At 42.3% G+C, this 12,777-nt stretch overlaps 1 protein-coding gene across 4 annotated transcripts in view; it reads right to left on the bottom strand.

Annotated features, from left to right (window-relative positions):
• The window catches only part of ABCA1 (ATP binding cassette subfamily A member 1), a 92,150-nt gene extending 81,211 nt beyond the window's left edge, over window positions 1-10,939 (bottom strand). For 2 of the 4 annotated variants that reach the window (XM_015652475.3, XM_015652478.3), the window contains exon 1: window positions 10,815-10,926. The gene's annotated coding sequence lies outside the window, so the exon portion shown is untranslated. Of the gene's footprint in view, window positions 1-1,512; window positions 1,616-10,366; window positions 10,446-10,814 lie in introns of those variants that run through there. The other 2 variants (XM_015652476.3, XM_015652477.2) reach the window with 2 other exon arrangements.
• Between the last annotated feature and the right edge of the window lie 1,838 nt (window positions 10,940-12,777).

Raw genomic sequence — 12,777 nt, 5'->3', positions numbered from 1 at the left:
TTAAATAAATGTATTTTTACAGCTGTAGATTTAGAGAGTCAAAAGCTCAAGTGGCAGAAAATCAGTTCCCCACCCCCATGCCTGGTGTCTGTACTAAGTAAACATAAAATAGCCTTCAAAAGCAGCTTTCTGCAAACAATGCAGCTGTTTGCTTTCTTTGGGGAGGCAAAAAAAAAAAACCTTTCCCCTAGAGAAAAAAAATTTAAATCACTATTTCAAGAGGGAACAAAGTGAACTTACCAAAGCTTATGAGACTAGAACATTTCAGGGCTCTGGCAAGGCACTATAGGCAATTTAAACAAAGTCCTTGACAGCAGGCCTAAAAAGCTTTCACCAGTTGACAGAAGGCTCTGAGGCCCCCATGAAATAAGCTAGCAGCCCCTGTCCTCTCACTCAGATTTTCCTTATCACAGAAGCTACCACCACTGGCAACTCTCCACAGATGAAGTGGCCATGGAGAGTACCAACCTAACAATGCTACATATGATGCCCTTATGAGCTACGAGAGCCTCACAAGCAGACATGATCTAGCACTTTTGCTTCCTACCCCAGACAAAAAAAAAATGTATATCTGCTTAACTCCCATGGTTCTTGTCTACACAAGTATCGAGTCAAATGAGACTCCTTTTGGAGGAAAAGAAGCAACTAAAATATAAGCACTGGATTTCTGCCAAAATATAGTCCTCTTTATGATCACTGATAAATGTCTTGACATTTAATTTCTTTTAGGCAGTGTCAAAGCTGCATTTTGTGAAGGAAACAATATCATGAGCCATGTGAATTCTGCAAATCCCAGATGTAGAGTCCCTCAGTGACCCATATGCCATTAGTGGTGAGCAGATCCCTCTAAGGACTCTGCATATGAAGGTAGAACAGAAGGGCCTGACTCATGAACTGACATTCCAATCTACACAAGACAAACCACCAGAGGACTAGTGGCCTCGATGGGCATTAGTGTAACAGAGGTGCAATTAAGTCTAGAGCCCAGAATTAAATCCCCATCTCCCAAGACAAGGTCTAGTGCCTTGGCCACTTCTCTGCCAAACACCAAGATTTTCCTTCTTCCAGCACAATAGATGTAACTAGAAGGAAAAACCAGTACTGATCCCAATTATGTTAAGATTAGGTTAGATAAAGAGCTGCTGTGGGCAAGTGCAAGCAATTTTTGTCCTGCTGATAGAGATCTAACAGGATGTAAAATCCCCAGCAGAAACAGGGAGTGTATAAAGAACCAAAAGTAATATCCATTCTGTAACCTAAAGTCACATTAAGCTTGCAAAACCCAAAGGAACAAGTGCGACATTCCCATCTCTAAAACCTCCAAGCAGTCAAAAAACTTATGACATCTACTGGAGCTCTAGGAAAGAGGGGAAACTGCCACCTGAACAATGACAATTTTATACAACTAACAGTGCTGATCTTTTAAAGTAATCTTTTAACACGAAGAGCCTGAAATAGGTTACAAAAAGGTGCCATAAAAAGCATTAGCAGCACAGAGTTCAAGCAACTCACCTAAGACCACAAAGCAAGCAAAAGCAGAGATTAGAATGAAACCGTCAGATCCCACACGTCCGTCTCCTGGCTTAATCACTGCTAGAGGCTGTAAGAGTCACAACCAGTGCAGGATCAGCAGTGGAGGTGTGAGCTTTGGACCTACGGGCTTCTGCCTGGGACACTGGATCGTTATCAGTGGAGGCACACAGACACTAAAAGCTGGTCTTTCATAACATCCCCACAGAGAACATTTTTCTCCCTTCTGCCAAATGAATACAGGACATGAAGTTTTCTATTCCATCTAAAGAGTCCTTCAGTGAGAAGTGCTTTCCTCTTCAAAATCACCCAGGTCATGTCACAGAGTTTACACTAACTCCTTGTTCCTAGCAATTTGACTGGAGAGCTTCTGGGTCAGCAGACAAGAATTTGATTAGAGTGACAAACAACACTATTTTAGCAGCAGTTCTTGGCAAGATCCTCTACTGGTTTACTTCCCACATGGACTACCTGGCCTTGGGTTGGGTAGTAAATAGATTCTGGTCCTGTTCTCCAGTGCTTACTAACACTGAGGGCAACTAGTAAATGGCTTTCAACGTGGTCATCCAGTTGAACTCGTTTTCCTTCCCTGAGCAGCATGTAAAATTTGGTAAAAACGACATTTAAAGGATAATGTCAAAATATCAGGAAGCTGATGAAACAGTCTCATGGAACACCTCTAGCAACCTGCCACCTCTGGTTGAAGACACAGGACCCTTAAGCCAGCATGCACTCAGCTACAGAACATCAAATAAATAATTTCACATTGCCATTTAAGGGGGCTCCAGCCTCACAGAATATTGGAGACAGACAATGGAAAAGGACTCCTTTCATCACAGGCCAACAATAAAATACTTATTCACAACCTGCTCCAACTGCTGCTGTGAAAATAACTAGTGACAGAACCCAAGCCCCGTATTAGGTCCTACTTGCTGCATTAGGTACTACACAGAGATGCAAGCCTGGATCTTGCTCTGACATGACTCAGGCTCAACATAATGTCATGTTAGGAGCAGAAATCTGGCTTCCCAAATGTTTAGGCAAAATGGCAAGGGGCTTCTAAAGTTATTTAGTCTTGGCATGAGAACTGAGCAAATGGGTATTTCATAAGGCAGTATGTGCTGATTATGTGCTGAGCTCTTCTGAATGCTCCACCACTATGAACAGATGAGCAGATGATCATTTTGAAAGACCTGCCCCAAAATTAATACCCTGAGCAGTGACATTCTTGGCCCTTAACTGTTCAGAGTATCTAACTTGCCTCTCCTTTCAAAGCCACTCCTACAATGTATTTCTGAGACACTGGTGGGCCTATCTGATTTACCAATTAGAAAAAAAAACACATGGGACAATTCCTCACACAGGAAAGCACTAGCTTACAAACTGCTCCACAATAAAGACTGGACTACATTTTTCAAAGTCCTCAGTGCCTCCTTATAACATTTACACAGATGTGAATTTTCAAAAATGGCTGCTGCTTTACAGCCTTCCCTTTGGACACAACATGCCAAGCAATTTTGAAAAACCTGTCCCAGGTCAGCAATATCTGCCTACCAGAATGACCACAACAACTGGTTCTCATTACTTCTGGCATGCTTATAGAGGGCACATTGATGAAAACAAGCACAACTCCAGTGCAGTGGAAGATGTCAAGTTTGCATGCACCATAGCTAGACTTAACCTAAGGAATACACATGCAAGGGACTGTGGCACGCACTTAAGCAAGAGGATTGCTTAAGTGTCAAGTAAAATACGCAAGATGAAATGCAGTCATCTATTTTACAAAAAAATAGCTTCCACTAGAAGGTTGTGAAATACACAAAGCATTTCAACTTCCAACATTACACTGAGCGTCCCCTACTTTCCTCACAAAAGAAAAAAAAAAGAAAAAAAATCTAGTCCATTCTTTGGCAAAAACAAACACAAAATGTGATTTGTTTTATCACGGCCAATGTCCAAAAATCCATAGTCCATATTAGCAGATGATTTTTTTTTTTTTGGCTCTCAAAGAATGGCTCTTTTCTAGAGGAATGTAAAAATAATAGAACATCCTACTAAAATAATAATTGCGACATTTGAGCTCAATTCATGCCATTAAGCTTTGATCTCTGAGCAAGTATAGTATCGCCAGCACACAGTTTGCAAAAAGCTGTGCTATACAGCCCCAGACACTTTTTCCAGCTTTTGACATATCCTGTTGAAGGACAATTTAACTGTAACTAGGAAAAATAGGTAAAGAATTTCACATTGCAAAAGCTACCTTTCTGCTTGGCAGCAACCACAAAGGGGAGAAGGAAGACACAGCCTCCCTAAAAAAGAAGCTTTTCCCAAAAGAAATCCATACGCTCAGACAATGTTAGGACAGAAACACTTTGCGTCCACAGGACATCCTGGTCACTGAATCATGCACACTAATCAGCAGATACCTGGTTATAAAAAGTGCAACACTGACAGGTGCTCCATGATCCTACGGCAGTCACTGAAGCATCTGGCACATTTCTATCTTCTGCTGAGCAAAGTTACAAAGCCTTGTGCCTTTGTCATCACATTTATAAGGACTTATTTGGAAGGGAATCTTTTCTCCTACATCTTGCTTTTGGAACTTGCTGTTTATCTTGGGACAAGATGAGGACAGCAAAGGTGTTCAGTACAAGATTAAACTGCAGTTTGAGTGCCTGCCCTCTAACATCAAAGGATTCTGTGGTGTTACTTTCCTCTCCATCTCTGCCATTCGGGAACATCATGCCATAAACCTGCACATGTTTTTGGTAACAGACCAGAAGGCAACATAGCTTATAGCATAGAGAACATCACAGTGGTGCCTCTGAGATTGAGAGACATAAAGAATAAGCTGTCTGTTAAGCTCGATATCTACACAACTGCACCAATATCTGTGGCACAGCTATAAGTAACAGCAAATGAAACAAAAATATCCCTGAAATATGCAGAAAAACAGCCAAGAAAAAGCCTCTAGCACAATGAAAGGAAACGACATTGACGAAAGAAAGCAATAAACTGGCAAAGTCAGTATTTAGCAGCCATTGTCAGCTTGAGCAGACTTGGAGTCTGTAAAGCCTACAACAAGACCTTGGCTCTCACATGGCTACCATCCAACTGTGCTGATATGGAAGATGGTAATCCACTAAAGTGATAAAGAGATGCCCAAGTACTTTTGAAATCAGTGAGTGTCAGCTATGAAGAGGAATGAATTTCTGATCAATCTTGGCAGCCCATACAGACTTCAATAACCACTTATCTCTGAAGTTATTCATAGACGAATATGAAAATAGCTGGCACACATGATAAGGCAGCCCGCACACCTGCTGAGTCAGGTGTGGCACAGGGCAGTTAGCTCGGAGCACTGCCAGAAAGTGTGTGCCAATCTTCCCGTTTTGCCTGATCCACAGAGCAAACAGTTGTTACTCACACCTTCTACTCTTCAGCTCCAGCTGCACCCCTACCAATAAAGCTTCAATCCTTAAGGGGAGCATGATAGTTAAAGCCATGCAAAGCAGGCTAATGTATGCCTAATTCAACATCATGCACAGACATACCCAGAAAAGAAGGATGGCAGAATTTGTACAAGTCCTAAGCTACACTTCAGAATTCACAAGTATTTTCAGGACAGAGCTTCATTAGTTTGCTCCTAAAGCTTCAAGGGACTAAGTTCAGAGCTGAAGACCTGCGGGTTGACTAAATTTCAACCAAATGACTTCAAACAGCAGGCAAGTGCATAAATAGAATGAAGTGGGAAAAGCAATAAGCTTACAAGAAAGCAAGGTGAGCAAAAAAAAATTTTCCAATATTTTTTACAGATGTAGGCTCCAAAACATACATTTTTTACCTTACATTTAGAATATTCTTAATGGTGTTTAGAAAGTTCCACTGAAGCCAAAGCAACTGCAATAGACAACCCCATTTTGCAATTATATATGGTTTTATATTTGAAAATAATTGGTAGAATAGCTGTAGAGATGTGAATATTAAGAGTATGTCACAAGAACCGGGAATAAAGCTCCAGGAGATGTGGCTGGCACTCACAAAAACAAAAAAAAAAAAAAAAATCTGGGAAAAATAAAATCTGTAGAAATATGAGGACAGGTGATTGCATTAGTTTGCTAAAAGAAATAACAGAGTCCAGGTCTCTCCAAACACAGTAGGAAAAACTCTTATTGCTTACTTTAACATGAATATTTAAATATAGGCTTGAAAGAGATGGGAAACGAAGCAGTAAGAACTGCTACTCTGATTTAATACATAAAGAGTAATTAAAATATTTTAAATACCTTAAAACAAATAAATTACATTAAAAGCACTTTTCCTTTTGGCAGAATAGAAATACAAATGCAAGATCCATTCAGTTTATTAAATAAGAACATTGCATTCAGAGGAAGAGTAGATTGTGAACCTTGGCTCCTGTACTAGTACCACAAGGAAATATCCATGGATCTGCACTCAGAAAAGCTCAGTGCTGCTTTATTATTTGGATGAAGAGAGTTCTGGGGGTTTTTAAACCATTCAAATTTGGTCCTAACTGGTTTTATTGGCAGCCATAACCAAACTCTTGTTGCAGAAACATAATTAAAATAACAGGAAGAGAAAAAAATGCCACCAATAGATCCCCAGAATATCAATATATTCCTCATGAATACGGCTCTCAAAGAACATTTATGATAATTTGTTTCCTTTTTTTTAATAATAACTTCATTTCCTTTTAAGTCACAAAAATTCAACTGTAAAAACAGACATATCTCTGAAAACATTGGACTTAAACCCAGGTTGCTGGCACTAGGAACACATCCTGAAGACTTAAATTATGAATATGAGAAAAAACACTCTGACTTCTACTATTAAGAGTATAAACTCTGGTCATGCCATTACTGAAACAATGGTGAAAGTAGGTAAGAGGAAACAGTCATCACAAGAAGAGCAGAGGTGCTGGGATCCAAGTCTTCCTGGTCCCTTGCTGGGATCCAAGTCTTCCTAACCTTGCTCTTGTCACCTGTATCACCAAAACTACTGCTCTGAGACCTTCCACATGGCTTAATTTTGGCCTTAACTAATCTAACAAGTACTCTGCTAAGGAATATTAGCTGCATGGTTTCCTTGCTTGCTTGCTTGCTCCCAGGAACAACCCCTCATTAGGAAACAGGCTAGTAAAACTGCAGGTTTTTTCAGAGAGTCAAGCCAGAAGAGTGCTAACAGGTTTTGGCCACCTCTGTGTTCCACACAACCCTGCCTGCTATTTGCTACAAAGGAAACCAGATCCCCAGAATGATCTCTGAACTGTGCGGTAAAAAGGCTCCAACTTTGTTCTTTCACAGAGAATAACCTTGCTATCTAGCCCAAGCCAGAACAGTCTTATAAAGGCTCTTTGCTCTCCTTTTTCTATCCAACTCCAATTGTTCTCTAACAAAGTCAGCATAACACAAACCAATCCCGTTGCATTTGACAGAGCTCTGCTAAGCAACACTCCTCCAGAAAAATAACAGAAGAGGAAAAAGGTCAGCTTGTATGTCGATACTTATGGCATTCAAACTGACATGAATTTTTATCACCTATGATCAAGATTTTTTTCCCCACAAATAAAGATCTTTTTTGCTACAGTGTTAGCCTGTTGTACAGGAAAGTTGTATCAACAGTTTCCCATTCTACTCTGTCTCTCTCTCTTTCAGTCCTTGAAGCAAACAAAAATACTTTTTCTCCCCAACAAAAATGCTAAAAAAAGACAGGACTAGCTTTGCTACCATGTATTTGAAAGAAAGGGAACAGGGTACTTCAGGTACTCCATTCAGTAGTTTTAGTTATTTTTATTTCTCCTGAATTATCTGTATTACTTTTGTGCTATCAGCACAAGCAACACATGCAGCTACAGAATTAAATGTTTTAACTTTTGGGTTTTTCTGTGGTGATCATCTTTTAAATACTAGAAGCAGAGTCTTACCAAGGTATTTTTTATCTATATTTTTAGTAACTGCAGACATGCATGCTCATCAACTACACTAAAAAAGTTTTGAGCATTCAGAATTCAAATCTTTATCTGGCATAAATATTAAATTATCTTAGAGCGTGAATTTCTGCCACGCCAGACCTGAAGAGAGCAGGCACAGTCCCTGGTAGCCTCAGATAATCACGGAAAATGTATCTATCTTATATATAAAATGTGTTTTACTAAACATATTAAACCCTGACTCTAGCTCCTCTCACAGGAGTCATCAAGAATAACCAGCAAAAGAGAAACATGATGATGTTTGGTCAGCCACGGCCTCTGGACTTATTTCAGGATTTGGTGTGCTGCCCAGTCTAGAAGACCTATATAAACACTGAGGGTGCCTGCTTCAAGGTTACTCAAACAAAGTGGTAGTTTGGATCCCTCTCTGATCCCTTCTGTCATCATCCTTGTGCTGGCACCAGTGCTCACAAATCTATGAGAAGACTCTGAACACAGGATGCTGGGGTGAAAAGAAAACCAAAACAAAACCACCAAGCAAAAAGAAGAGAATTTGTTTTCAATTACTCATCCTGGGTTGGTGAGCTCCAGTGCCTGCACAAAGGATGAAGCAGACAGGGAGAGAAAAGTATAGGCAGACCAGGGGAAATGAAGCAGGTCCATTACTAGCTCACCAGCAACCTTCAATTACTCTGGATTAAAGTTCTGGAGAAACCACACCCTAAGAAACACTGTGCCTGCATGGTGCAATGCACATAATAAACACTAGCAGAGCTGATTGTATTTGGCCACAGACAGATGAGTTCTGTACCAATCCTCCTTCTGCTCTGTCTTTGTGAATCTAGCTCTGCCAGGTGAACTCACTGGTGAGAGAACAGTCTTGTAGAGATGTAGGCAAGGGAAGACTTCCTTTCTGAAATGTGTGTACTACACTTGTTTAACAGGTGAGAATGCTTCAATCCAGAATTCACATAGAATATCTGCTGTCACTTTGTTTAAGTCATTAAGGCTTCCTCCTGAACCACAGAAGACTAGTTTATCCTCATACAGAGAGGGAGAAATACAGCCTAAGGAATGCTAGAGAAAAGGCTGATCCCAGAACAAAGGCCAAAATATGCTTACTGGCCTTTTTTTAAGCTAATGGTATTTCATCTTCAGTAGTTCAGCACCTGACCAGGAGCTACACAATGATATATACCAAATGATGATGTACCAAATCTGGTGCCAGATCAAGTCTCTGACAACACCGATACAGCACTGAGTGATGTTCGGGTTTGAAAAAATTTAGCTTTGCAAAAAAAAAAAAAGGTTTGCTAGCAACTGCCTATGGCACACTGATATAAAAATGTGCTTCAGCCTCAGTGTGTGAAGAGACCATGAAGAAACTTTCAACATACCTGCTTGCACTGCTATGCAGCTCTATTCAGAGGAAATTTGGAACTAATATTCAAAAGATTGCCATGACTCCTGGAAATACTAGTTTCACATATAGCTGTGCCCAAGGTGTTTATGTCATGTAATTATCATATGGCTACATGTTCTTCAGCAGCAACTTATCAGGGGAAAGTTACTGTGAATAGTTTTGGGCTACATGCTGGATTATTACACTCGAATGCCAAATTACAGAAAATCATGATTTCTTGCAGTCCAGAGGCCAGCTAGTAACCCCCTCTGAACACTTACAATGAGCACAAAAAAAATTGGTATTTTATTATTGAATGCTAAATAGTCTCAACAGATTTAACTTAAATTCTACTATGCAACACTTGTGTTCCATGCTACCAAACTTACATACCCATCTTTTTTGTCAGGGGTTGACTTCTAATTTTTACTATAATCAGTCCTACTAAATTATGCTTACGAGAAACAAGGTGCTTCATGTTGTAAGGAGAAGCATCAAGCTCCTGCCCATACCAGATACAAACTGTGTCACACAACTCACTCTTACATAAATTAAAATTCAAAATTCACAGTGACAACCCACCAACACCTTTTTTATCTGTAAAACATTGCAGAGTCCCAGGTACTACCCACTGAGCTTAATATCCTACTGTGTCATCACAGAATCACACTCTGATCTGAGTGACAGGAAAATGTCAGCATACATTGCCATTCCCACTTGTTAGGGAGTCAAGCTGTGCCACAACCACCAAGTACAAAAAGCATTTGCATGGAATGTTTACTAACACGACCCCCTTTCAAAACTGAGCAAGACAGCTCCATTACAATAGCCTTTCGACAGCAGGCTTGACCATCTGTTGTTAATGGAACATCCCCAAGACATGGCTGTTCTCTGCAGTACAAGGACCAACTCATTTTCAAAGGTGAAAATAAATTTTAATGCATTAATCCATAGCAGAAATTTTCAAAAAAGGTTAAACTCATTTTAGGCTTTAAATTAGAAGATGTTTACACTCCTCTAGTTTCAGCGAGGTCTATTCCAACACACTTGAAATCAACTTTGATCCTTTAAGTATGTTTTTGTACGGATTTTTAAATCTCCCAGGCCAACAGCTTGGGGAAAAGGGGGAACGTCTGGTTAAAACTAGGAAAAAGTAGGGCTTAATAAGAACTTTTAATTTAGAACCCGAGTATCTTTCCAGGCATGTTTTAGGCATCTGGGCTGCTGTGCAGCTCGTTTGTAACAACAGCCTGCTGATAGGTTGCAGTGTAGCACTCCAGACTTCACAACAGTCTGGCACGCTGCAACACGATTTGTTGCATACAGCTGAGCCTCCTGCCCATCACAAAGGCAGCCACATCGATTTTTTATTTTTACACTCTCCCCCATCCCAAGGCCCTCCCCTTATCCCACCCCCGCGACTTCACAGGATTCGCGTAGGAGTGAAGGGGATGAAAACCCTCCCGTTATCTTCTAGCACGCACCGGGGCTGGGAGAGGCAGCAGTAAGGTGAGCCACCCTCCGTGAGCGCTGCCAAGTCAGAGTCGCCTCGCTCAGGATAAGCTAAAATAAAATAGCTATTTTAAAAAAAGTAAGCACACCCAACCACGCCCCTCACACACACACACACACACTAACACTATTAGCCCCTTTCCGATGCCCCGCTACGCTGTAAACCATCCTCCGACCCGCGCTGTCGACAGGCTCGGCACAGAGTGGCAACACGTCGGAAGAAAAAAATCCCAAAGCAATAAGAAAATAAACAAGCAAACAAACAAAAAAAAAAGCCCAATAGAACACCCGCTTCCTCCCCCCCACGACACCACTACTCATTTGCGTTTTCCCTCTCGCTTTGTGTCGCTCGTTCCAGGCGGAGCGGGGACAAGTGAGAAACCTCCCCGACAGCTGCCCGCGATGCGTCCCCCCGCCTACCTCCCCGGCCCGCAGCCGCCGTCGGTCCCGAGGGGAGCCGCCGCCTGCTCCGCGATCCCCTCCGGCTCCGCTCCCGGCCCCGACGCCGGCCCCGCTGCCGCTACCGGGCGCCCCCGCCCCGCACTGCCTTCTTATAGGGCGGTGCGGAGCTGCCCCCGGCGGGCCAGCCCGCCCCTTCCACGGCCGGGGCCGCCCAGCACACTGCTTTTCCCCTCCCTCCGGGGTCTTCTCGAAGTCGCCTTTTCTCGTTTCTCTTTCCTTTCTTCTTTTTCTCCCTTCCTGTCCTCCTCGGCCCGCTCCCCCCACCCCCCACCCCCTTTTTTTTTTTATTTTCCAAAGGCAGCGGCTTCTACTGGGGCGGAGGGGGGAGGTGCGGCGATTTGCATGTAGGCGTGCACCGTGCAGCCAAAAACAAACTGCGAGGATGAGTATATTCTCCCCGGCCCCGCACGGCGGGACGGCGCTCCATGGGCTACCCGCTCTCGCTGCTTTTTGTGAAACTCCGCTTCCCCAGGTGCGTGGAGAAGCATCCCAGCCCCTGGCATTGCCTCCCGCGCCGGCCCCCCGGGCGCCTCTTCCCGGGGACTGTGGGAAGAAAGAGCAGAAACCCGGGCACGGAGTTACCTGCGCGGTGAGTGTGCTGCAGCCGCCCACGTCTCCAGGCCTGCACCGCTCCCCGCATCTCTTGAGCTGAGCCCGTACAAACTGGGCACAGGTCCGTCCTCAGCTCTACAGCTGCAGGGGTACTGAGTGTACCAAGAGTGTTGGCCTGAAAGGAATCAATCAATAATAAACAGCTTCAGCAGGACCAGACGTCCTGTACTCCATGTCACGTATGGTAATAAAAAGGCAAGCAGCTGTGAAAGGTAACACTTGGATAGAAAGCCACAAATAAGGATGAATTCAGTTGTGTCAGTTTATGCAGAAATTTACAACTATTCACAAACTTTATAAAAACAAATTTCAATTTGTTTTTAACAGTTCACAGTGAGCAAACTTACTTGCTCCAAATACAAAATCCGTGACTGATACTGTGTTTTATCTACCAGAGAAATGGCCTGGTCTTAGCAATATTGTCTGATGGCTGAAGGTGTCCTCTAGTATCGGGTCCCCCCCTTAGAAACCACCCATCATACAAACCTTTCCAAATTTTTTGCTGGTTACACGTCAGGAGCCCTGTAAGATCATGCAGTGCAATTTGTGAAAGTATAGCAGTGCATTTTCAAAGCATAAAATGCTCTGTGAATGAAAACAAGTAATGCACAAAAGGCAGGCAACTCTAAATTATGGTTCCCTCTACAGACATAATGCACTGCCATTTCTCTTTTGCAATGAAGTGGCTGATGTTATCGTTCATGGTCTTAATGCTTTGCCTTATTGTGAGCAATCTGGATGACACATGGTTACTGAGGGAACCGTATCTTCAAGATTCCTGGCTTTTATTTCCATGCTCAGACTACCCCCATGGTATTTTTTTCAAGTGGCACAGAAATACAGACACCTGAAAGCAAATTCCAGAGAGCTGAGGCAATTTGTAATCTGACATAATGCACTGGACTATCACAGATAGCAGTGAATATTCAAATTAATAATGCAGACCCTTCTACACTGAATAAAAGGTCACACATTCATTTTCACAGTGACCCTAGCTCCTTCCCTCAGTACCTGTGTGTCAACATCTCACAAATGGGCTAAAGTCTGGACAGAACAAAAAAGTTCCTGATTCTGACCCCAGTGTTACTGCTACATAATGTCACTGACTTGAACAGATTCATTCTGTTTGTACCTTCATCTGGTGGTAAGACTGAAGTAAAAACAAGGTCTTTATTTAGTGTATAAATGCAGCTGTGTGTTTTTCACCATATGCTAGAGCTTTGCATTTTGCACATTTCCAAACACTGCTGGATTGTAATTTTAAATTCTAAAACAAAGAATTTCTGCATGGTTAGTCAGAACGCAGGGA

The sequence above is a fragment of the Parus major genome, chromosome Z (genome assembly GCF_001522545.3).
Source record: "Parus major isolate Abel chromosome Z, Parus_major1.1, whole genome shotgun sequence".
Classification (NCBI taxonomy): Eukaryota; Metazoa; Chordata; class Aves; order Passeriformes; family Paridae; genus Parus; species Parus major.
Note: the sequence above shows the minus strand (reverse complement) of the source record. Positions and strands in the feature narration are given on the sequence as shown.